Source organism: Acomys russatus, chromosome 14 (assembly GCF_903995435.1).
Source record: "Acomys russatus chromosome 14, mAcoRus1.1, whole genome shotgun sequence".
NCBI classification, from domain to species: Eukaryota; Metazoa; Chordata; class Mammalia; order Rodentia; family Muridae; genus Acomys; species Acomys russatus.
The window spans coordinates 60,370,092-60,394,784 of NC_067150.1; the positions used below are offsets into that span (position 1 = coordinate 60,370,092).

General features: G+C 45.4%; 1 protein-coding gene across 1 annotated transcript in view; it reads left to right on the forward strand.

Annotated features, from left to right (window-relative positions):
• Nucleotides 1-4,549: 4,549 nt before the first annotated feature.
• The window catches only part of LOC127198672 (nuclear receptor ROR-alpha), a 195,191-nt gene continuing 175,047 nt past the window's right edge, over nucleotides 4,550-24,693 (forward strand). The window contains exon 1 of the mRNA XM_051156736.1: nucleotides 4,550-4,632. The gene's annotated coding sequence lies outside the window, so the exon portion shown is untranslated. The remainder of the gene's footprint in view (nucleotides 4,633-24,693) is intronic.

Below are 24,693 nucleotides of genomic sequence, written 5' to 3' on the forward strand. Positions count from 1 at the left end.
GAGTCACAGCCCCTGTCAGTCACCCACAAGGGGGAAAAGGGCACGTGCAGTTGCTGCGGACTGGCCCCTTCCTTCTAGAATATTCCAGATTAAGATTGTCTTCCAGTTGGTGAGACTGAAGTTTCTTTGTGGTTTGACTCTCTCCCCTCAAACCTGATCTGGGGTGTGGCTTAAATAAATACTCTTCCCATAGGCCTAACTTACTTACACAGCTCACTTCTAAGAGGCGTATTTAAGGGGATCCACCTCTCTTGAATAGCTTTTTAGAGCTACTGTCAGCGCCAGGGTCTTAAAGACTTGCCTTGGGCACTGTTTCCTAGCAAGCATCAACTTCCACAGAGAAACTTTGAATATGCTAATTACGTCTCCCTGAGTCTGGGTTTCTCAGTCTGTGAAACACAGAGGTCATCTTTTCCCCTTGTTTGGCCCCTTTTTATGTCAGTGGCGTCTCAGATACAAAGTATCAGAAGTCCTGTAGAGCAAGAACAGGGACGAATTCAAGCCATTTGCAGCATCAAGATGATTATTTTTCCAGGACAAAGAGAGTTTTATAAATTTTCTAATTATCCCACCGGATTTATCTTTCATGCATTTACACTGTTGCCTTTGCTTTGCTTTTTCTAGGGAAACAGAATTCTGTCTTCAAAAATAGCTCCTCAGTAAAAACAAAAAGGATAATATACCCAGTTAGAGCGCCATAAATATGACTTGAGCCTTAAAAAAGAAAAATGAAGAAGAAGAAGAAAACATAGTGCTCTTGCGAGGGAGTGAGGCAGGCTTTATGCGCTTTTCTCCATTTGATTGGTTGACGCATCTTCATTGTAAATTATAATGTAATTTAGGATTATATTTATATCGATGGGAGTTGCCAGTCAGAAGACACAATTCTCAGTAAAATATAAATGTAAAAGAAACAAGTTAATAGTGGAAGTTCAAATGCAGCCTGGCGTTCTGCGCTTCCTCAGCTCCCTTCAGCGCCCTCCATTTGCCTGTATAGTATGTTAACTGGCGTTGTCACAAAACTACAAGACCAAGAGTTTGAGGCATTTTGAAAGTGAAGATGTGCTTTCTCTCAAGAGACAGATATGAGGTTTCTGGCCCCCCATGCCTGCTACTGTAACCTCCCTGATCAGGCAGCTTTCCTGGAAAGAGATTCAAAATCTATTATGAGTGTAATCATCATGAAAAAATTTTGATGAGAACACGGCACCACGCTGAATAATAACTTTAAGTAGAAAACCCAAACGCGGTGGGATTTTCATCAGGCCTTCGAGTGTCAGGGGAAAAATAGTTCCACACTCAGCGAATATAGATAGGTCTGTTTGGGGTTGCGTCCAATCCAATTGTGCGTGGGGGGCTGAGTAATCAGCAGTGACAGCCCAAGCACTTTCTCTTCAAAGTGATTTTACAGAAGGCGCCATTTCCTAAGGAAAGTACGCTTGCATCTCCAGTAATGCTGAAAAGGCACTAATGTATCAATTTATTGATGCTGGTGTCATGAGCTGGAGTCACTGCTGCTCTTAGGGAAAGTGGATTTCCTGGGATAAATGAGGCTTCTGAAACTTCTAGAACACTTCTGTAGTTCCCTTGGAGAACCTTTGAGGGTCTTCACAGAAGGGTCTTGCTTTACTTTGTGAAGCCAAAGAAAACACGGTGAAAAACAATGGTCTAGTTTTCCTCAATAAAGGGGGCTGGCATGGGGCGGGGGACACAAATTTGTGTTGGGCTATGTAATTTCAGCTTCCTTAAATAAGGCCTTTGGAAAACTTTGGAGAAGCAAGTGTGTGATTTTGGTCTTGGCTCACAACTTTGAAACTTTTTTTCCCCTTAATGTCTACCAAGGGTTTTCATAACAGATCTCCTGCCCGAACGATGTGTTCCATACTTAAGTAATAGGCCTGACGCAGGGTGCCAAATTTTCCAGCTACTTTTACTTTCCAGAAGAGGGTTAAATAGTTCTCTTAATAACTTGAAAGGGAAAAAAAATAACTCAGGGTTTACCACAGTTCTTAGTCATGAGTTCAATGTTTTCAGCCGTTTGATTGGCTTGAGCCTGTTTGGCCCCGAGAATGTCTCCTAAGAAGAGCGGAGCCTGAGAGACGTTCTAAGCTTTGGTCTGAAGCAGACCTGTGACTGCCCTTGCAGTGAAGCTTACGGCCGTCTACTCTGTCAGGTGCCATTTGCCGGCTACTATTTAGTTCCACTTGTCACCTGTCACGCGTAAATCATCTTGGGAACATGCAGGGTGCTGACTCATGCGTCCTCTGTGCTCCCACCATACATACTGTTGCTATTTGTGCAGAGTTGGCCACCGTTCCCTATGGACTTTATATGGACACATAAATAGCGTGTGTGTGTGTGTGTGTGTGTGTGTGTGTGTGTGTGTGTGTGTGTGTTCTTCATAAATATGCTTCGAGAGAGCAGGAAGGAACATTTTCATTAAAAAGCAAAGTCAGAATCAATGGCTGTGGCCAAATGAATCGCTCCACTCTGAGCTCCTTCTTGTCAGAGCTTTGACATGGCTCCTTTGTGCTTTCTGCCTGCTTATTAGCACGGTCCCCTCTCATATGAGCAATAAAGCTTGTGTGTGCGTGTGCCTACATGGATATGCGTACGTGAGTGAGGGTGCACGTGTGTGTGCCGGTACGTATGTGTGTCGGCAGGGATGTGCAGAGGTCAGAGGACAGCCTCTGGCATAGTTCCGTACCGTTTCACTTTTGTTTTGAACACAACGTCTCTCATTGACCTGAAATTCACCAGTTAGGCTTGGCTGGCTGACTAGTGAGTGAGCTCCAGGAATGTGGTACACTTTTCGTCTACCTCCTCAGGAAGGGGTTACAGACATGCTCTAACTCACCTGTTTTCAAACATGGGTTCTGGGGCGTTCAACCCTCGCATTTGCAAGGCAAGCGTTGTGCTGGCTGAGCTACCAGCCATTAAGTTAGTTAATAAGAGAGTAGGTGAGCTCATGGTCCTGGTCGGTTACAGATCAAGGTTTGGGGAATTTGATGTGACCAATGGCAGCTCTCTGTCACCAGCTGAAGGTGACATGCACCAAGCACACACTGCATGACCTATGACCACAAAGACCCCTACAGGACCTTTTCTGACCTTTGTCTCTGTCTCTTCTCTTCCAGGAATCTCAGTAATGAAGAAGACACACACATGTAAGTAGTGCCTTTTGTTTCTGTCCCGAGTTTTCTGGAGATTTGGAATTCGCATATGTCTGGCTGCTGTGGCCCTTCGGATATAAGCCAGTGTTTCCATGGTCAATAGTGGTCATACTTTCAACCTGTAGTAGTCGGATTTGACACATCTCCACCTGTTTGTACTGTGTGTTGATGAGAGACGTCAGGCAGAAACTGGTGAATTCTGGTGTTCGACGCCACGAATCCTTAAGAGACGCCACGAAACCTACCCAGGAGGATCAGTTACTGTTCACCTCTTATTCTGGATCCTTCTTAGAAGAGTTTCTAGAAAACCCTGATTTCTCTAGAGCATCTCTCTCCTTCTCCTTCCCATTAGCTCATAGATGAGGCTGTTTTGTTCTTATGTCTGTGGAGAGCAGAGGTCCTGAGGGGGCTAGAGGCGCTGCTGAGCAACCATGGCATGGCTCGTGGGGCCCTGGCTGAGAGTTTGGTGTGGTGCCGTGGGGTGTGTGTCTAGCTCTGAATTCATCCACTTCTCAGGGTCAGTCGCCTCCCTCAACTGCCTCCCTCGCACCCCACCATGAAGCAGCTCCCATCTTTGTAAGCAGCTGCGGTCTACAGTCGGAGCAGTGATGTTTGACTGAGCCTTGAACTTCAGGATGAAGCACTGTGTTGCTGATGCAGTCAACCTTCGCTGTAATTGACCAGCATATTGCTTAGGCTTTGGGTGAATGGAGTCTTGAGAATTTGATGAGTATTTTAGATCACAGACACATGCTACCTATGAGATGTGTTTGGGCATCTTCCTAAGGCGAGCATTGGATCTGTTTTTGGCACGACAGAGGAATGGCAAGGATATATCCCCCACGCTTTTCTTCATTCAACTTTTTTACTTTTTTTTTTTTTTTTTTTAATTTCACGTATATCGTCTGGGTGCAGTGGGAATTATCTATGTAACATCAAAGTAGTTTCGCTTGTGCCTCAGTTGACTCTCAAAATCTGCTCTTGGGTTTGTCTGTCTGTCTTTCTGTATTTCTAGGAAAGAAAACTATGAGAAATTGAAATTTTTGTTTTTAAAAGTAAATGAAATGTCTTGCAATGAGAAGCCGCCTGACAGTCAGGGCCCAGCCTTGCAATTCCTCCATGTGGCTCTCATGGATCTCCATGGAATGCTTGTCTGAAGTACCGTGAACGGTGCAGCCCAAGCTAGACACGGTCAGGATGGCACCTCCACATCTGCAGTCCCCCGCCCCTCAGTCAGGGCAGTCTGTGGTACTTTGGTTTTTTTGGGGTCGTTCTGTCCTTGTTCCTGTTGTTCTTGCTGTTGTCGGTGCATAATTGAGCTCATGCTGCCTGAGAGATTGACAGCGCAGGCCACTGAAGTCCTCTGTATATCCGCAGGGCAGGCATGGTACAGAGAGCTTCCTTGCACAGCCTTGCCCATGAGCTCGTCCCTGGCCTGGAGGGACCCACTCTAGAGGTGGTAAGTAATCCAGTCTTTCTGCTAGCTCCGTCCTGGGCCTCTCCCAAGCAGGGGCTGTGATTGTGCCTACTGTTTATTGGTGGTTTGGGGTGTGAACTCCTGGCCACCCAGCAACACCCAGAAAGTTACAGTTTACCTTGTGGATTGGCTCTTAGATGAGTAGATGCAAGAACCCAGTTCAGCTCCATTAGCTAAGAAGAGAAATGCCTCAACTGACGGAATAACAGAAGGCAGAGACCACAGATGCTGTTATTGTCTAGACAGTCCATCTACAAGATACCCAAGGTATTGTCACCATTGAAAATAATTTACAGGCGTGTAAAAATTCATGGAGGGATTTTAGGGGACAAACATCGAAGAGGTGACTAGAGAGAGGGGAAATTATATACTTTAAATAGCAGGCAATTTAACTGGATAGGTCTTTCCGAAAAAGCGTACAGAATTTCATCTCTGTCGACCTCAGGAGATGGTAGCCAGAATAGCAATTTCTTTCTGACCTTGAAGGTCAATGTTGGGTGTCCAACATTCTGACACGGGAACACGCCATCGTCATCTACAAAGTTCATACTTGGAAAAATCTCGAAATTTTAATTGAGTTATTATCAAGAAAGTCTCTGGTTTTGCATTGGGCCTCGTTTGTAGCTACCCTGGGCTGCACAAGGCCCGAGGGTTGCAGGTTGGACACCCCCACAGGGCATTAAGCATAAAGAGCGTTAGAAAAACTCAATGCTCATAAGTGTCCTTGACTGAAAGATTTAGGTCAAGTGATGTCGGAGTGTTTGGGGAAGGGTTACATGATAGTTCACTCTTGTGAGCGTGCGAGGTGCCCCAGAATAAAATATCCCTGTGACAAGTTGGAAAGGATAGCACTCCGACAGCGAGTGTCCAGGGAGATTCAACTCTTCGAGCTGCATGAGTGTGGAAGTCCTCTTCTGTGCCACGGCAACGCAGATTGCTTTTGTCACCCAACTTGACAGACAGTCCTTGATGTTTCTGGTCTTAGTGTCTCTACAGGGCCCACAATGTATGCGAGAAAAAGAAAACCAATCAGTGCTCTCTCTAATAGCCATCACCCAAATGGCTTCTTCCTTACAATCGTCAAGTTTGCCTTGAAACCACAACAGTCCTAATGCGCTTCGCGGTTTTCTCTCTTTTTTTAAGATGTTAAATTTAAGCTCCTCTTAAATCCTCTTGACATCTGTTCCTCAAGAAGTTTCACTACCAGTGAAGTCTATGAAGTCATTTCTGTACCGGCTCAAAGTTTTTTTTTGCTTTCAGCGAGGGTTCTGGAAACCTTGGTCAAGCCTTGACTATGTCATGGCTGATAGCTCAAGTCAACCTGAATTAGTGCCTTCGATCTAGCTTCCTAACTGCCCTCCAGAAGAGACTGTCCAACTTACAAATTAGTAGGTATAGATGCCAAATTTATTATCAGAGCAGTGTGTCAGGTTGCATGTGCACTGCTCAGAGGTGCAAGAGCTATGAAGTGAACCTGAGCACACTCAGGTGCGTGTGAGCAGGCCCTCGCACATGTGTGCAAGTGCACACACACACATACACACACACACACACACACCATGATTGGGGGACAAACCGGGCCCCCTGAAACAAATTTCAAGGAAGGACATGAGATCACTAGCTTCCCAGCATTCCTTGTCATAGCCCTCAGAGGACTCAGGTTCTCCCTGGCGCTAGAGGATGGCTAAATGTACTCTGCTTGGCTCGGAGGGCAAAGTTAAAGCTTGGGGGGGGGGGGGGGGCACGGGTTTCTCACGCTAAGTCATTATGCCTAAGTTGGTTAAGAAATTCTTGCATCTGTAATGTCTTTCAGTTGTTGATAAGAAATGCTTCTGTCAGGTTTTAGAATGCGAACATGGAAAGGCATCATCACTTGTGGGATAGGGACATATTAGATCAATTTCACACTGTGGCATGGAATTTCAGTTTCATTTCCATGGCGATAGCATAGCACACGGATCTGGCTGGACACTTGCAAGAGTGCTTTCACTTTGCTCTTCCACAGCAGTATTATGGTTTGAGTTGTTTTGTTGGGTTTTTTTCCCCCTGATGAAATAATACTGGATGAATAATATCTTTTTTTTTTCTTGGAATCAATTGCTGGTTTTGGTTTTTTTGAGCATCAAGGACAACTGGTCATTTACTCCTGACTTCTTAATCTAATTCTACTCGGACAGTTCTGTATTTACTAAAATGTCACCCAAAGACAAATATGGAGCTGAAAACTACTACTATAGGGTGCAGGGGTGGGCTAAAGGAATGGCTCAGTGGTTAAGAACGTCGGTTGTGCTGCTCTTCCGGAGGACCCACGTTTGGTGCCCAGCATCCATACTGGATGACTCACAACCACCTTTAACTCCAGCACTGGAGGAGCCGATACCCTCTCCTACACTCTGAGATGCCTGCATCCACGTGCCAGATGCTTACACAAAGAGAAACAGGCCCATACACATAAACGAAAATTAAAAAGGAAAGGAAAGCTTGCCACAGACCATCCTATCCGGTTGAGAAGATTAACACAGCAGAATTGTCACCAAACAGAGTTAAAATACAGCCACCACAGGCAGGCCCAGGGAACACGGAGAAGGCCCTGACACTGGGCAGGTAACCCCTGAGCACTGCCATTTCTACCTATCGTCATTTTTAGTTGTACTATTTATTCTTCCGGCCCAAGACTGCCCCTTTCACTTACACATAGAAAAGTACAAATGTCCAGAAAGTACAGGTGACTCAGTGGTAAGCAGTCAGAAAGTGTGAGTCTTGAATCACAAATTAATCTGTCAGCTTTCCATACAACTTCTCCCTGAGATACCAACAGAAATGTTGTATCCAAATATTCCAAAATATTTCAGTATTAACACAAAATTGCTCCTAACAGATAAGTTAGAACATCTTTTTATGTTTGGTCGTAACAAGCTAACACCTAAAGTAAATAATTAAAGCACTGTATTATTTATAAATAGATTCCTGTTCTCCGCAGTCACAATATTTTAGCCCAAATCTGAATATTTCTGTATATCCCCTTAAAAGGGATTTATTGCATTCATTTGAAATAGAATAGATTAATGTATTCACATTTCTTCAATTTAACTATATTTCATTATTTTATATCTTTGAGTGTGTTGCCTGCATATAAATGTGCATATATACATATGCACACACATATATACACCACATACATACCTTGTGTCCATGACTATCAGAAGATGGCTTTGGATCCCCCAGGACTGGAGTTACAGATAGTTGTGAGCTGCCATGTGGGTGATGGGAATTGAGTACCGAGTCCTCTACAAGACAGCCCAAGCTTCCACTCGCTGACCTACCTCTGCAGCCCTGTGTTCACGTCTTAGCGCCAAGGATGTGGCTTTGAATTTGACTTGAAAAAAAAATGAGTTTTTCGGTCTCACTTCTTTTCTCCTTGAGTCTTTGTGAATCCCACAAAATATACCCAGCAATTTGTCACAATTCTTACTGTCTACTCAGGAGAACCAAGGACCTGGAAAAGCCCATCGCCTAGTTTGTTTTCCTTTCCTGGAAGCCACTCTTTGTAGAGTCTCAGCAATACCAAACTTGAGGTTCACTCACAGTCCAGGGAAATGCAAGCACTGTTCTTGGCAAGACTATTGGAGGGTGCTTTGGTGATGGAGTTTGTAGTTTGTTTTGACAACCCAACTAACTCAGTAATTATTATTTCCGGTGCTGGCAGGGTGTGTCACTAGGACGTTAAGATAGACATGAGCCTTCTTTCAGTGGCCTCCGTTCCCATCACTTGGCTCATTGACAAATAATCAAAAAAAAAAAAAAAAAAACCAAACCAAACAAACAAGAAAGAATCCCTTATGTTTATGCTCATAAAGTAACTGGAAGGTTCATTTGCTAGAGCTATTAGCTATCCCAGACATAAGGCTTGATGACAATGGGACATAACCCAAGTGCAAATCCTCATGCCTCCCAGAGCTTCCTGCTCTGTGCTGGCAGGTCCTTTACCGTCAAGGGCTCTATAGAATGAGAGACAGGGCTGGAGTAAGACATGGAAGGTAGGGGCACACAGGCATTCTTAGGAAACCACCTAAGATGCTAATATCAGGTGCATCCATTCCAGAGCATTCCACTCATAACTAGAAAGCAAGTTTAGCTGGAGTGTAGGAGAAAGGAATTAGGCCACCCGTACAAGATCCGGATGCTGGGATCCAAACACCTGGTAATAACCAGGTAAATGCAATGATTTCACCTGGGACCCGAGGAAGTTCCCCCTACTGTTCAGTTTCGTGTGCTTGCACCCTGAGCAAAACTACCTACTCCCTTCAAGGGTGACTAGAGAGAAGAGTCTGGAAATGATCTCATTGTTTATAGACAGTCTGTGTGGCTGCAGCTACAGCCTTCTAAGTTGTTCTGGGGCCCCTCAGATTCAAAATAAATGGGCTGTATTTGGCCCTGGGGGCTCTCCCAAGGCAGGCAGTTTCATAGTCTTAAAACCCAACTTCAGGGTAAAGACCTGTGACATCCACAGAAAAGCTGAAAGTCAGCCGTGAAGCTCCATCCCTCCTGAGCTGTTCCACTAAGCGCTTCCACCTAGGGCTCCCAACGCTGGCTTTTCTTGGTTAGTAGACTCCAGATGTATAGACTTCAGAATGAAGGTATTTGTGTTCCCTCCTATCCAAGTTTTTTACCCATTGCTTTGATTAAACACCATGGCCAGAGCAACTTGGGGAAGAAAGGGGTTTATATGTTTATTCACCCCAGACCCAGTCAATCATGAAGTCTGGGAAGGAACCCAAGGTAGGAACCTGGAGGCAGGTGCTGAAGCAGAAGCCAGGAAGCTGCCCCCCATGCTCAGGCCAGGACCGCCTCCCCCAGTGGCATTGTCCACAATGGCTCGGTCTCTCATACATCGATCACTAACGATGTCCCACGGACTTGCCTACAGGCCAATCCAATGGAGGCATTTCCTCCATCAGAGTCCCGCCTTCCTAGATGACCCTGGTTTGTCTCAAATTGACAGAGACCTAATCAGGATGCCGATCTTATAGCATAGGTTCCCAGGGTGTGTTGGGGCAGAACCCTTAGAGAAGGCAAAACAATCTGGCCTACCGGAGACTGGTGTGTGGCTGGTAGATTCGTCACATATTTAATGAACTGGAATGCACAGTTGGCCTTTACCTTGAGAGAGGGGGCTGGGGGGAGGCTGCTGAGGAAGAGAAGTTGGCAAAGTGCTTCCCATGAAAACATGAGAATCTGTTCAGATTCCAGGCACCCGTACGTTAGAAACACACGAACAAGATCAGGTCTGTCAATGCACATCTCTAGTCCCAGTGGAGGGGAGGCAGAGACAGGGGGATGCCTAGAGGGCTTTCTGCACAGCCCGTCCAACCAAATGGGTGATCTCCTGGTTCTGTGAGAAACTCTATCTCAAAAAATAAGATTGGGGGGGCTGGAGAGATGGCTCAGCGGTTAAGAGCACTGCCTGCTCTTCCAAAGGACCCAGGTTCAATTCCCAGCACCCACATGGCCGCTCACAACTGTCTGTAACTCCAAGATCTGACACCAGCACATATAAATTAAAAATAAAAATATTTTTAAAAATTAAGATGGGGAGAGACTAAGGAAGACATCTTGTGCTGACCTTTGGCATTCTCACACGTATGCACATAACACACCTAAACTAGATGCATGTCAGAAAGAGAGAAAAGGACAGGGGAGAAAGAGAGGGGGAGCTGGCTATCAGAGAAGTCTTTGTTACCTTTGGTTCATCAAGGAGAGCAACACAACGTTGAGAGCAGAAGCACCCATGGATGACACGCCAACAGTGGTGCGCACCATTGACAGGGCGCTCCTCAGACCCTAAATGTCGTGTTTAGTGCTGACTGCCTTTATCTCTTCATTTTCTCATGAGCTCCGTTGGCTCTCTCCCTGGCAACAAGTTTCAGATAAGAAAATGTATCCAGAGAGTGAATCACTTAGCTTAAAGAAGTCAAAAAACTTGTTTACTCACCCAGCTAGTCATGGGTGCAGAGCCCAGACTCAGAGGCAGAGGAGACTGCCTGTTTCTGTGCACGCGAGAGCCATGCTGGCATCTGTGCTATGGGCAGTGGCTCATGCTCTGCGTCATTTGGTGAAAGAATCTTTTCCTGAGAGCACTGTACAAATTCTCGTGTGTTTCATTATGGCCACGGCTTTGTGATGTAGTTACTTCTGATCCACAGATGGAAACGAAGCCACGTACACTAGCATGCTGTGAGGACTCAGGAGTTAAAGGCAAAGAGCTCTAAAACCAACTGGCTTCATTCGAGTGGCTCTCCCATTCTACAGCAGAAAGGAAAGCCAAGGACAATCTTGTTACTGCTACAACTCTCTCTGAGATCTTACTATTAAAATCATTTTAGGTTTCAGCTTTCCATTGTTAGTGTGTGTGTGTGTGTGTGTGTGTATGCACAAGATGTCTATGTGCAGGCATGTGTGGCGTGGCATGTGTGGCGTGGCATGGCATACGTGTGGACATTGTAGGGCAATGTGGTGCACTCCTTTCTCTCAATTCACCTTTGAAGATCTGGGAATCGAACTCAAGCCGTTTAGGCTTGTGCAGAAATCTTCTTTACCTACCAAGCCATCCTATAGGTTGGTCTCATTACTGTTGTTGGTTTGGGTTTTTATCTTATAACTATTCCATGTATATAGGCTTTTTGCATTTGGAGAACCACCTTATTTCAAGACGGGAGGATGTTTTTTCGTGCTGTATATGAAAGTTCATCTTACCAAGATGGTCTGCTGGCAACTATCCAGCCTTCCCATGTTAAAAGGACCATATTTTATCTTCTTAACATCCTAACCTTATCCTTTCGCTGATCTATGATAAGAACAGCACTTTTGAGTGTCCTAAACTCAAAGTCCCAACCACTAGCCATGTGTATGTCTGATGGCATGACCTTCTGCTGAAGGAAAAAAAAAAAAGCTTTTCATTGATGCTTAACACTCAGTGTCCATACAGACAGTGTGATTCAGCACACTGCGGTTTCCTTGATGCCTCACCCAACCGAGCAGACAAGATGGCAGTGCTGAGTATGTGGAGCCTGGAACATACGTAACAGCTAAGCAGCTGCAGGGTTGGGGAGGTGGCTCCCTGACAGGAGCACTTGCAGAGGATTGGCGTTTGGCTGCCAAAGCCCACATTGGGCAACTCATAGCTGCCTGTAAGTCTAACTCCAAGATGTCAGACACCACCTTCTGGCCTCTGTGGGCATCAGAATTCACATGAACAGATGACGACACACAGGCACACAGGCACACAGGCACAAAAATAAAAGTGGACTAAGTGTGTAGGTTTTGCTGATTTGCTCTGAGCCGTAACATCTACAGGCAAGGGACAGAGATGCAGGAGAAACAGAGATTGAAATGTGTTTAAGATGTGGAGAAAAGCCACCACCTTGTGTTGAGCCACCATGTGGGTGCTGGGAATTGAACTCAGGACCTCTGGAAGAGCAGGAGGCGCTCGTAACCACTGAGCCATCTCTCCAACTCACCACCACCCTGCATTAACTTAAGCCATTACCCTAAAAATTTACACTAACTTTTGATTATAATTGCTGCCCACATCTGCACATTGTCACAACTAAGGTTTTCACCTCCAAGCTGATCGCCCTCTTCGCCTTTGACTCCCCAGGGTACCTCCTATGGCAGTGCTCTCTGCTTGTTCCACTTCCGTCTTTAGGCAAACGTTTTCCCTATACAACAAAAGATGGCTCCTTTCAAGTTTTACTGTGCTGGCCACTAAGTGTTAATTCTAGCTTTTAGTGCCTCAGTCAACAGCCAATGTAATTATTAAAAAAAAAAAAAAAAAAAAAAAAGACAGTTGAGCCAGGCATGGTAGCACACACCTGTGATCCCAGAACTTAGAAGGCCGAGGGGAGGAAATAGATGGCTAATAGCTTGAAGCAAGTCTGGATGAGGTTTTGAACTCCAGGCCAGGCTGTAGTGCCTAGTGAGACCCTGCCTCAAAGAAACAAATAGCTCATAGATAATAAATAAACCTTTGAACAGAACATGCTAGAATGTGATGAGTTACGGTTTAGATTCAGTAACGGAAGTCAATAGATACATCTTTCATTTTTCAGTTTTTACTTTGAGGGTGAAAAGAAGATTTTTAGAACAGAAAGTCCTGAAATTTAATACCAGAACCCAAGGAAGGCACGCAGGCTGCACAGCAGCCAGTAGCCGATGCCTGTAGGAAGGCAGGGGTACGAGGCCCACAGGCTTAAGAGCAGAGGTGCTTATAATTCCTAATCTGTGCCCTGTAAAGAAAGTTCCCCTTATTCCCTCCATCTCTAATAGCCCACTCTGCCAGGAAAAAAAAAAAACACCTCCTTTTGAAGATTGTGTGGGCTTGTGTGGGCCAGAGGATAAGCTTGGTCCTTGTCCTCAAGCACCACCAGCCTTAATTTTTGAGACTCTCTCATTAGCCTGGAACTAGCCAAATAGGCTAGGTGGACTTGCCAGTGACCTCAGGGATTTGTATGCCTCTGCCTCCCCAGCACTGGTAGCATACGCCACCATGTCTGGCTTTCTTCTGTGACTTGTGAGGATTGAGCTCAGGCCCTTGATTTTGCATGGCCAGCACTTTACTGACTGATCGTCTCCCCCTAGCACCCTTGCCTCCTGCTAACCTGAGGGATTCTCTGTGACAAAAGTACTGCAAGAAAACGCAAGGACTGAGTTTGCGTTTACATCCTGTGTTTTAGCGTCTTGTGGGCTCAGCTCCCAGGCGATGATCCCAGCTCTGTCTAAAACCACAGGCGCGATCGCCAGGCCAGCTGGTGGCTCTGGGGACAATGGCGTGGGCCCATGTGGCTGGAGATGGCAGTGACCTGGATGTGTTGTTTCCCCGCCTTGTTGCCTAGTGTCATCTGAGTCACGTGGCCCAGCCCCTTCTCTGAATCCTGACTTTTAGAAGCTTCTTGTCTGTCTCTTCCTGTGATGAACCCTGTGGCGAGAATGCTTACTGGGAAGTGAAGATTTCAACCAAAAATGGCAGGGCTGCCCCGACGGTCATGAAGGAGCTGGTCCCCTTTGCTCTGGCTCCCCGGCTGGCCTGGAAGGTCTAATTGTAAGACCAGTTCTTGTCATGTCATTAAAATCAGAGACATGGAATGAGCCCTGATTCTTACAAAAAAAAAAAAAAAAAAAATGCATATGCACTTTGAATTCCATGGCTAATCTTCCCCTGGCTTGCTTTCATCCCAGGGCTAATTGGCCAGGGCTCCTGTGACACTCCAGGAACCTGTGTCTCTCTGGCCCTTTTAACTCAGCTACAAATAGCCTGATAAAAATTTGAACCCCAAATTTCAAATCTCACTCATGTCTTAGGTAGATGAAGGAAACTGCGCTGAGTTAGTGCCTCTTCATCACGAAGAATCTTTCCCTCAGACTGCTAGAAACATGGGGGGAAACCATTTTCCCCAAAGTAGGTACTTCGTCCTTTCCCTAAAAAAAAAAAAAGGATTTCTGTGGTTTCTCTTAAAGAATAGGACGATCTCACAAGGCACATCTCCTGCCACCTGCGCGTCCTTCAGGCTACGCAAAGAATATTGAGTTCATATACCCGTCTCGCTTACACCATGTCTTTCTGTGTTGACAAAACCGAAAATCCGTTTCACCCTCCCCATCAAGTCGGGGCATTGTCATAACCCTTACCAGCCTATACTGTGCTTAGATGGGCTAACACCAGTGCCCCTAGAGATGAGGCAGAAACTAAACTCTGTCCCCTGAGGCCAACGAAATAGCTGTTTGGTCCCTTGTGTGAAACTTCCTAATAACTTAACTGGGCAGCCTGTGGGTCCCTGGAGGGCCTCTCCACAAGAGCATTCCCTCTCTTTGTTAAGATTGCTTATTAAAAATGATTTTATAATGAAGTTGCCTCAAATAGCAGTTCTTTTCCTGGTTGTCCTTGAAGCCGCAGCAAAGAACCTAGAGACGACTGTCTAGGGTTTTCCTCCTTGTTAAAACGTCTCTGTTACCACGGTGCTCTTGATTTTTAAGAAGACAGAGTCTAGCTGACACGAGCCCCTCTCCGCTTGACTATGTCCCTTTACACACTGTGCGAGGCATTATTGGTACCTTAGCTTGTCAGGCAGGCGCGGGAAGCGAACTGATCTCTAACAACTGAGGACATGTTAGTCTGCACTGGAGACTAGGCTGTCAGGATTCCCCAGGAGAGCGAGTGGCTAAGAGATGCTCAATCCAGCCCCGGCTCAGCCAAAACAGTCACTTCCGGCGATCTCATCTCTTTGGTCTCTGATTGTTCCTCTAACCAACCGTGTTCCTACTATGAGGGGTAGTCATAAAGAGGGACCAAGTAATCGCAAAGGCAAGGTGAAGCTGGCACAGGCTTATAACCCCAGGTCTGGGAAGAAGGAAACAGCGGACCCCTGGGGTTGACCGGCCAGCCAGCCTACCCTATTTGATGGGGTTTCAAGTACACATATGTACCTGCAATCCTGTGAATATGCACACACACATACATAAACCTACATCTAAGACAGTGTCGTTTCTCTGTGTTTGTTTACTGTGCATCCATAGCTTCTCTGTGCACATGGCACTGAGGAGATAACCAGGGTTTGGGGTGTCTGTCCATCAGCCTTTTGTCTGTATGACGATTTGTTTAAAATTTAAAAGAATGATAAAGCCGTTGTCTGCAAGGTCTGCCACTGTGCATATCTGCCCCAGACGTGGCCTCCCCATGGCCAGTCATTCTCAACAAGTGGTGCAGGAGGGAAAACCAATCCATATGAAGTGGCAGACTCAGCCTGGAACACTCTCCTCATAGTAGGTAGGTTTGTCAGACAGTGAGTCTGTAGGGCCTTGAGAGGCGGCCCGCAGCGTGCAGGCAGGGGAACACCAAACATGCTGCTACGGTGTTCGTGTGGGAGAGCACCAAAAGAGGCACACATGTGCGTCTTCCAACTGCAGAAATCAGTCCTGTCCCGTTAGGCTCAGAGTGACCAAGTACAAACAATGCGTGTGCCTCAAGTAGCTGCTTAAACGTAGTGACCGTCTTACTAAGAATGCCAAAATGCCATTTTAGGAACCTCAAATACACACAATACAATTAATTTTACAAGGAAAAAAAAAAAAAAAAGAACACAAATTGGCCCAAGTCTCTTTTCTGAGACCAGATACTTTTAAAACATCCTTACATTTAGCAACTGCTGCCTCCCTCTCCCCAGTAAGGATAGACAAAGAGGAAGGCAAAAATATTGTCCGGCTAGGCATACTGGTGCTCAACTTTCATCCTACACTTGAGAGGCAAAGACTTGTGAATCTCTGTAAATTTAGGGCCAGCCTGGTCTACATAGTGAGCTCCAAGCCAGCCGAGATTATACAGCAATGCCATGTCACAAAACACAAAGGCACACAGCAGTGTCTCTACAGGGGCATTGTGGGCATACTCGTGTGCATATGAACACAAAAAGAAGGGAGGAAGGAAAGGAGGGAGGGAGGAACAGAGGGAGAGAGGGAGGGAGGGAGGAAAGAAGAGAGGAAAGAAGGAAAGAAGAGAGGAAAGAAGGATGGATAGAAGGAAAGGAGGGAGGGAGACTGGAAGGGAAAGAAAAATTAGAATGTATGTATATTTTAACTGTTTATGTGTGCACATCTTCTTAGACAAACAAATTTATGACAAGACCCCACACATTCAGAGCACATGCTAGCCTTGCTGCAGCTATGGGAAATAAGGGGTATATTGCTTGAGATGGTGTTTTCTTACTTTGGAAGCAAATGCTACACCGAAGGACTTCTTTAAGCTCTAGTCTTAGAGCTCATGGTTGCCAAGTGTCTTTCAGTGTCTGTCTCATCACAGTGAGGTCATAGTCTCATCCTAAAAGCATCTAAAGATCCTTCTAAAGATAAACTGTGCTATTACTAATATTATTTGGGTGTGGGGGTTGACCTCTTAAACACTATTTGTTTGTGTTATTGGTGAGAAGTTTCTAGTAACTAAGTGATCCGATTTGCAAGATAAAGCAAATTCTCAGTTTCCATCAGCACCTGTGCAGATCTGAAAAAAAAGAACGCTTCCTATCAGAGAGCTGGCCGGCCTCTCCAAGAATGGAGGTCCAATACCCTGTCGGGGGAAATTGTCTATCTTTGTCCGGTCTGTTGAGGAAAGAGTGATCCAAAAATGTTAAACCACTTCTGAAGTAGATGTTCTGATAACCCCAGATTACTTAATTGAATTTCAGAGCAAATTCTAGAAAGGATGTTACTGTTCAAGGTCAGAACACACGGCTGGCTAGCATCCTTCTCTCTACCTGGTGCAGCTTGTACACGAGCTGCCTTGACTTGGCAGACACCGATGTTTTCAGAGCTGTTGTTTAAGGATGGAGAAATGGCTCAGTACGTGATGTCGTGGCTCCTGGGTGCAAGGAAAAAGATATGAGTTCAAATCCCAGCACCCAAGTGAAGACACCAGGCGTGACTGTTTGTATATAATCCCAATGCTGTGAGAGGTAGAGACAAGAGGATCACTGGAGCTTGCTTGCTGCCAGCCTGGAGTCTTAAGGAAATAAGGCAGAGAAGTGACGGAGCATGACAACTTATGTTTTCTTCCAGACTCTGCCCATGTGTGCAGGAGTGTGCATCTAAACACAGCATGTGTCCATTCGCACGTGCCCCCCACAATGCTCAAGTGTACAACACACACACACACACTCACACACACACATGCGCACACACACACACATGCAGCATGCAGCATGCAGCAGTGTCTCTACAGGTGCATTATGGGCATAAAAAGAATCCTAGGGTTCTTTTTAAATGTTCTTTAACTGTCTTGTGTAGCCTCCCTCCCTACTTCTGTTTATAACTTTTTCTTGAACCAAGAAAACAAGAGGAACCAAATTATCCCCTGCAGTATCAATTCCTTGAGTGGAAACCTTGCTTATAAATGAGAGAATGAGACGTGACCCAATAAAAGAATCTATTTTAATTTTAATTTATTTCCTGGTGGCCTTTTATGCCTCCTTAGGCGATGACCTAACCAATTCTTTCTTAACACCGATTTTTTTTTTCTTTCCAAGGTCAAAAAGCACTTTGCAGTTACTGTGGGAGGAGAAACAAATGGCTCTTTTGCCTGTCACATGACGCTAGTCTCTTCACAGAGGAGGTAAACTCAGGGTTTCTTAGCTTTGCAGTAATTCCTGTATCATCAGACAGCTGTTAGCAGGAAAGGTGAGCAGAACGGAGTCAGAGCATCTCTGGGGCTTCCACAGTTGAGTTCCGGGTGGTTGCTGTCTGTGGTACCCTCTGTCATCCCACCGTCTCCTTTCTTAGATGGGGTCTAGCGCACAGTGAGAGGATTGCTTTCAGGTCACTCCCAATGTCTGCGACAGCTTCACAGGGCCACATGCTCCCAAGGTAGAGACTATTCTAGAAGGCAGCTCAGCCTAGAGATTGCAAGGCTGGATAGGAAAAGCTGGTTCTCAAGTTATGCTCACATACATTGCTACCACCACCCCCTCCACTTGCCCCCTTCACAACAACCGCAGCTCCCAAAGCCAACTCCTGATGGATAAACTCTAAAAGCACTTGCCATGGCCTGATTGTGGTGGTTAGTTACCTAATCCTGCCTATAACTGGGGTGATTTGAAAGACGGAAAGATGTTCTCGTTTTCATTATGGGAGTCACTCGGGGACAGTATCACTTAGAAGAATATGTTTTTTATTGCCCTAAATTACTTTACCTGAGAGTCTGTTGGGGTGTTTCTCTTAGGTTAGATTTCTCATGAACAAAATGGCCCACGTGGGTCCCATCCTCACAGGTTTTCCCAGGGCTTAAACTACTCTAGTGGTCACTGCCTTGGCAGTCATTCTGTCGCAGAGTCACAGTTTATGAGAAAGTTCTAGAAGGGAGTTAGCATGCAATGAAGCACAAATAGAGTCAGTGGGGCTTTGAGCTGTGTGTGGTAGCCACATATGGAGCCCACTCTGCAGTGCCAGGCTTCTCAAATGCCTAAAGAGCAACCTTGCTGGCATCGAAGGTGAGCCAGGTCTGCCCCAGCCTGAACCAAGTAAGGTTCTATCATTGTCTCACCAAAATGGCATCCTGATTCCCAACGTCTGTAAATAAATGGGTGTGTCCTACATGGAATTCCTTGGAGAATAGTTGCTGAGACTCTGAAATTCGAGGACGTGCTCTTGAGAACAAGGCCTGTGACGAGTAAAAGACATGGGGTGAGAGGACCCAGCTGCCACACTGCGACAACCTAGGTTCAGGGGGTGCCTAGGAAGACCAGAAGTGGTTCCAGATGGCTGTGAAATGGATGCACCCTTCACTGTGCACCAGCCACTCATGGATGCCAGCTGTACCCAGGGAAGCACAAAACCTGAGGCAGGCCAGCTCTCTTAATTATGGAGGATGCTCTTAAGCAGTGAGCCCTCTGACTACTTGGAGAGTGAAGACTTGCGTGCACACCATGTACTCACTACAGAGGACAAAAGTGGGCCTGAAATACATATTTTCTTTAGTTAAGATGACACACATTTTATTGACTTAGCTAAGACTTAAAGGAATGCAGTATAGGTCTCAGAATAACAGTATACCCAAATCAAAAACGCTGAATTTAAAAAGTTTTTTTTTTCCTGTTGTGTAAGTGTTTTCCATTAGGATCTCTGGTCCTGGATGTATGCATTATAAATCATATATGCACCATCCCATAAAATGTTTTCCTTCTCTACACACGGACGTTCCAGCATGTTAACACGTTTTCCTCAATTATAAAAAATTAAAAACACATGTTCCGACGATTGGGGCTGGTGTAAAATGGATTCACAGAGAAACAATGACCACAAACAGCCACCCATGGTGCGTGTTCTGTCTGTCCGTCCATGCGTCTGTCTACTGCTGTCCTATGATTCAGGTACACCACCAAAAGGATTTTTTTTTTTTTTGCAGATCCCACATGTGGGCACAGTCTCTCTGCTTAATGGCGTGTGAGGGTCTAGCTCCTTTCTTTAGCTGTTTCTCTCATAAATGAAGCCGGAACTGAGTATGAGAGCAGCCTGGACCGTCAGATGGGAGTCGTTTGAGAGCTACTGGCTTGTGTCCCTCACTTGTCTTCATGAGCAGTTTCTCAGCCGCAGTTAGTGGCAAAGCCATAATGAGACTTAGTATTGTGCTGACAAATTCTGACGTAGCCTGAAACCTAAGGACATCCAACGTTGACTTCTGAGAACAGGGACCCCACAACAAGAAGACAAACTCACGCTGCCTTCCTAAAGTATTATCCTAATGCCGTGTTTCTCTTTCCATATGATTCAAAGACATTTCCCCAAACATTCCTGCTACAACTTTAAAATTTACTCATCATTAGGAGGGGGGCCAGGGATAACTTTCAAGAGTCAGTTCTTTCCTTCTGTGATGGATTTGAGGGATCAAACATAAGTTCTCTTGGCCTTTTGTCACAAGCATTTTTACCTGCTGAGCCAACTCACCAGCCTACAAATGCAACATTATACAGCCAGAGTGTGTTTGTTTGTTTGTTTGTTTGTTTAAATCAGGTATCCCTGTGGCTTCCATTGTCTGAAATATGCCTATTCCCCCAGGGAGCTGAAGCCCCAGATGCCGTCCAGGTCAGGGACAAAGGCTTCGACTTTCACGGGTGCTGAAATTTCAATGTCTGAACCTCTGGGGCTCAGATGGAATCAGGGCTGATCTAGGTGGAATCAAACCTCCTGTGAGTTTCCAGTGTTGCGTTTCCGTGCCTCTGCCTTGCACAGAGAGAGGATGCTCTCAGGGTGAGAGCAGCGCCCATTCAGAGTGCCCTTTCCTTTATTCAAAGAGAGCCCACGGGCCGCAGGATGCTTTGCCTGGCTGAGAGCGCCGTGGTGCTAACACACGCTCCCTGGGAAAATCCCCTGGCCATTCTCGTTGGAGCTGCCTGTGTCCGAGACCCTGGGAAAGGAATTCCCAAGTTGTTCTGGATGGTCCTGGCAGCTGGGCCAGTCTGTCCTGGGTATTACCATCACAAGGGCCCATGAACACAGCAGCTTTTCAAGGGGGCAAAATCCGCCGAGCCTCACTCTGGGAAGAGGAATCCCACACATCCGATATCAAAGCGAGCCATCTAATCTACCATCGGGCAGAGTATGCCCGACCCCACCCACCTGACATTACAGGCATTGTGCAAGGGAGCCTCTTCTTAGCACTCATGCTGAGAGTGCAGTTTACAAGGATGCTTTTATTACATGCCTGTGAGGGAGGCTAATGAGCCAAAATATAAAGCAATTGCTATTTTTCAATGAACAGGAAGAATTGGCTCCTTAACTTTTGGGGAGGAGTGGGCAGCTTGTAGAAAAAAAATGTATATGCATAAACTTCCTTTCTGGTGTGTCTGCCAGGATTTCTATGAGTGATTCACATGCCTGTCAATTCCACGCCCTTACGGGTTCCAGCCACTAGGCAGGTGTCCAAGTAAACTCAAGTCTGAAAATGCTTCTGTTTTCATGAAACGTGTGACTGCAGAAAGCCTCACGCTCTTCCCAAGGAATGGTATGGGGCCTCTGTCCCTGTCCCTGTGGCTGAAGCTGGGAGCCACTCTGACGTCATGAAATCTTGATCCCAAGTGCTGAGATGCAAGAAGGCTAGAGTTTGAGTTTGGTTTCTAACTAGTATTTGTTTGTTTGTTTACTGTGTGTGTGTGTGTGTGTGTGTGTGTGTGTGTGTGTGTGTGTGTGTTACAAAACATAGGCTGCTGTTATAAAACAGGATTTCAAGAGCTGAGTCACTGTGCTTGCCTGATGTATCACCAGAGGGACCTGGTGGAGCAGAGTCAGACTTCCTTTCTCCAAAACATCAGAGTCAAAACCAGCGTATGTCTTGTAGCAGATACCTACCCTGTAAACTTACTTACTTAGGCTGCACCTCCCCTCTAACCACCTGTTGTTGCGTTCTCTCTCTCTCTCTCTCTCTCTCTCTCTCTCTCTCTCTATCTCTCTGAGTTCAGGTAAAGCTACAACTCAAAATACTGGGGTTTCTTATTGAGCTGTTCAACACTGTTTAGAAAAAAGAGAGAGAGAGGCAGCTTTTATAAACCAATAAAGTCAAGGCTGTTAGGGGTGCATCAGATTAATTTTCCACAAGATAATGCTAAGTTGAACGAGTCTTTTTAGGGTGCTCGGCTAAGGTTCTCAGAATCGCTGACATGTTTGGGGAACAGCTACAAGCGCGGCTCAATAGCTTTTTCCAGTCGTGTGCCTTTAACTAGTTCCATATCCTATTTATACACTGAAACATCTCAGACCATCAGATATTTAGTGTTAACAAAGGTCATCCAGACCTAAGTAGTGTCTGCACCCAGAAGAAATGGTTAAGAGACAGGGTGAGCTGGGTGGGATCCCTCTCAACCCTGGCTCGCTTAGATACCAGTTTAAGCCAATAACAAAAGAGAGAGTAGAGTTGGATTCTGGATGGAGTCTGAGTGCTGTCTAGTGTAATACTTGATAGGAAAGAATTACTTCTCACAGCGATAGATTTGTGATGTTAGCCGTGCAGTTGCTCTCAAAAAAAAATTCATTAGTTAGAGCTAAAGACTCCGGGAGTTAGGGCGAAAAGGCACAGTCAGGGGATCGACTCTTCAGTGAGAAACCATTGAAAGGAATGAATTCTTCAAGAAGTTAACAAGGAACCTGGCACGGCAGGCGGATCTCTGTGAGTTCCAGGCCAGCCTGGTCTACATAGTGAGTTCCAGGTCAGCCAGAATTACACACACGCGCATGCACAGACATACACACACACATACACACACACACACACACTAAGGTGTTAACAATGATCTCTTAAGCTCCTACAATCATGTGTATGATCACAAGGAAGAAAAATTACTTTTTTAAATTATATTTTTGAGATAGTTTCTACAGTCCAGGCTGGATTCAAACGCGTGATTCTCCTGCTTCAGCCTCCCAAGTGTTGGGATTACATGTGTGTGGGCACAGTTAAAAACGCCTTTTTATAACAAGATTCCGTGACCTTGGTTTCTAGTAGCGGATGGTTAGAAGCCTTCAAGTAGTCTTCTTTCGGAATCTTTAAAAAGCTGTTTCTACTCACTTGTATGTGTATGTGAATTCACGCAAGTGTGTGTGTGTGTGTGTGTGTGTGTGTGTGTGTGTGTGTGCGTGCACCCGCGTGCGCTCGCACCAAGGTACGTGTGGGGCAGTTAGAGGAAAACTTTGGGGACATGGTTCTTGCCATCTGCCGTGTTGAGGCAAAGCGTCTGGCCTTGTTTCCGTTGCTGCGCACCCGAGGTCAGCTGCCCCAGGAGCTTCTGAGGGACTCTTCTGCTGTCACCACCCTTCTCTCTGGAGAGATGCTGGACTACACATACACAATTGTTGAGTCTGACTTTTTCAAGTAGGTTACATGGGTCGCGCTCAAGTGCCCAGACATGCACAGAAGTGTCTCGTCCACCATTGTTTCAGAGCATTTCCAATGTCCGTAGGGTCGTAAAAGCTGGCATTTGAGTGCTGAGTGGACAGTGTTCATCTGGGAGCCCTCATATCCTTTCTAGGACTGAGGACATGTTTTCAGGAAGGGTGTACTGTCCTCTTCTGAGTCAGTTCCGTTTGCTTCCAGAACCCTCCAAACTTGGGTTTTTCCCACTCCCTCAGGTTACCTGAAGCGTCTCATTAACAGCCTACCCTCTGGAGAACAACTCCGTTTTCTAAATCCAGACCAGCGACTGCATGTCGAGTGTTCATTCTGGGCCATGTGGCCCCAAATCAACTTCCTTATCCATCGCTGGTCTCAAGTAGTGTGAGAAGTCCCAGAGTGATGTCTTTAATTCTGTTCTTTTTTTTTTTAAATTATACTTCTTTTTTTACCAATACATTTATATTAGTACACATAAATAAAATAAACTATGTACAGCAAGAAGAACCACGAAACAATCAGGAATTATATTAATGTTACACTCATAGTGATTTGGCTATTTGTATTTGGCAGCCTTGAAGGAAACATCTTTCCGATCTTGGTGAGACTAAAATTCTGAATGTAAATCAATATCTATCATATCTCAAATCTATCAACTTAAAACATCTATCTAGACTTAAAAACATCTTAACCCCTAAACAACTAAGCTTAATTGTAAAACTAAACTATCTGGTCTTCAACCCCAACAGAGACTTGAGAAGGAATGAAATTAATTACCTGAGTAAACTGAAAGCGCAGGTTAGCAGCTTCCAAAATGAAAAAGTGACAGAGACAATTTGCTGCCTGAACTGACTACCCAAGACTCTATAATGCTGGAGCATCTTCTTCAGCCTTCTGGCCCAATATATCTGACAGACATATTTGTGAGGCAGGAACTAGTGAGGACTTGCTTACCCTGTCTTGGCAGAGTTTGGCTGTTGACTCTGCCTGCATCCAAGCTTGCCTGTTTTTAGGCAGAATTCTTGTAACCACCATGCAGCAGGGTCCCAGCATGGCTCTCCTCTGGCTTGCAGGGACTTTCTGGCAGCAGAGTCAAATGGGAGTCAAGGCTGAAGTGGGCAAACACAGCTGAGGAGTTAGGCATGGGCCATCATGCATTTCTTCAATGTCTCTCCAAGAGACCTGTTGTCATTGAAATCGATATACCAAACATCACAGTGAAAATATGGACAGTTTTTCTTCATATGGAATGATGAATCCTACTTAGCATTGTAACAAAAACTCTTTAAGCACAAAATTAGCCAAAATGTTGCCTCTCTTACAAGTAGAGGGCTAGGCTGGTATTTACACAGTAATTTTCCCCCACAATGGGGGAAAACATTTTTTAAGAGTTTTACAAAAAAATCAACCCCCTACTTAAAATAAAACAAAATAAGATGTAGTTGTAAAACATATGGAGAAATCAAAAACCTATGAAAAGATTTTATCCTGATAGTGGTTTCTGTGGGGTGACCGGTCCAAGAAGCGGGTCCCCTCCTGCCTACCGTTCAAAACTAGCTTTTTTGGTCTATTAAGGAATCATTTCATTTTCATTTCATTTCATATTCAACCATTTCACCCGTTAGTTCAGG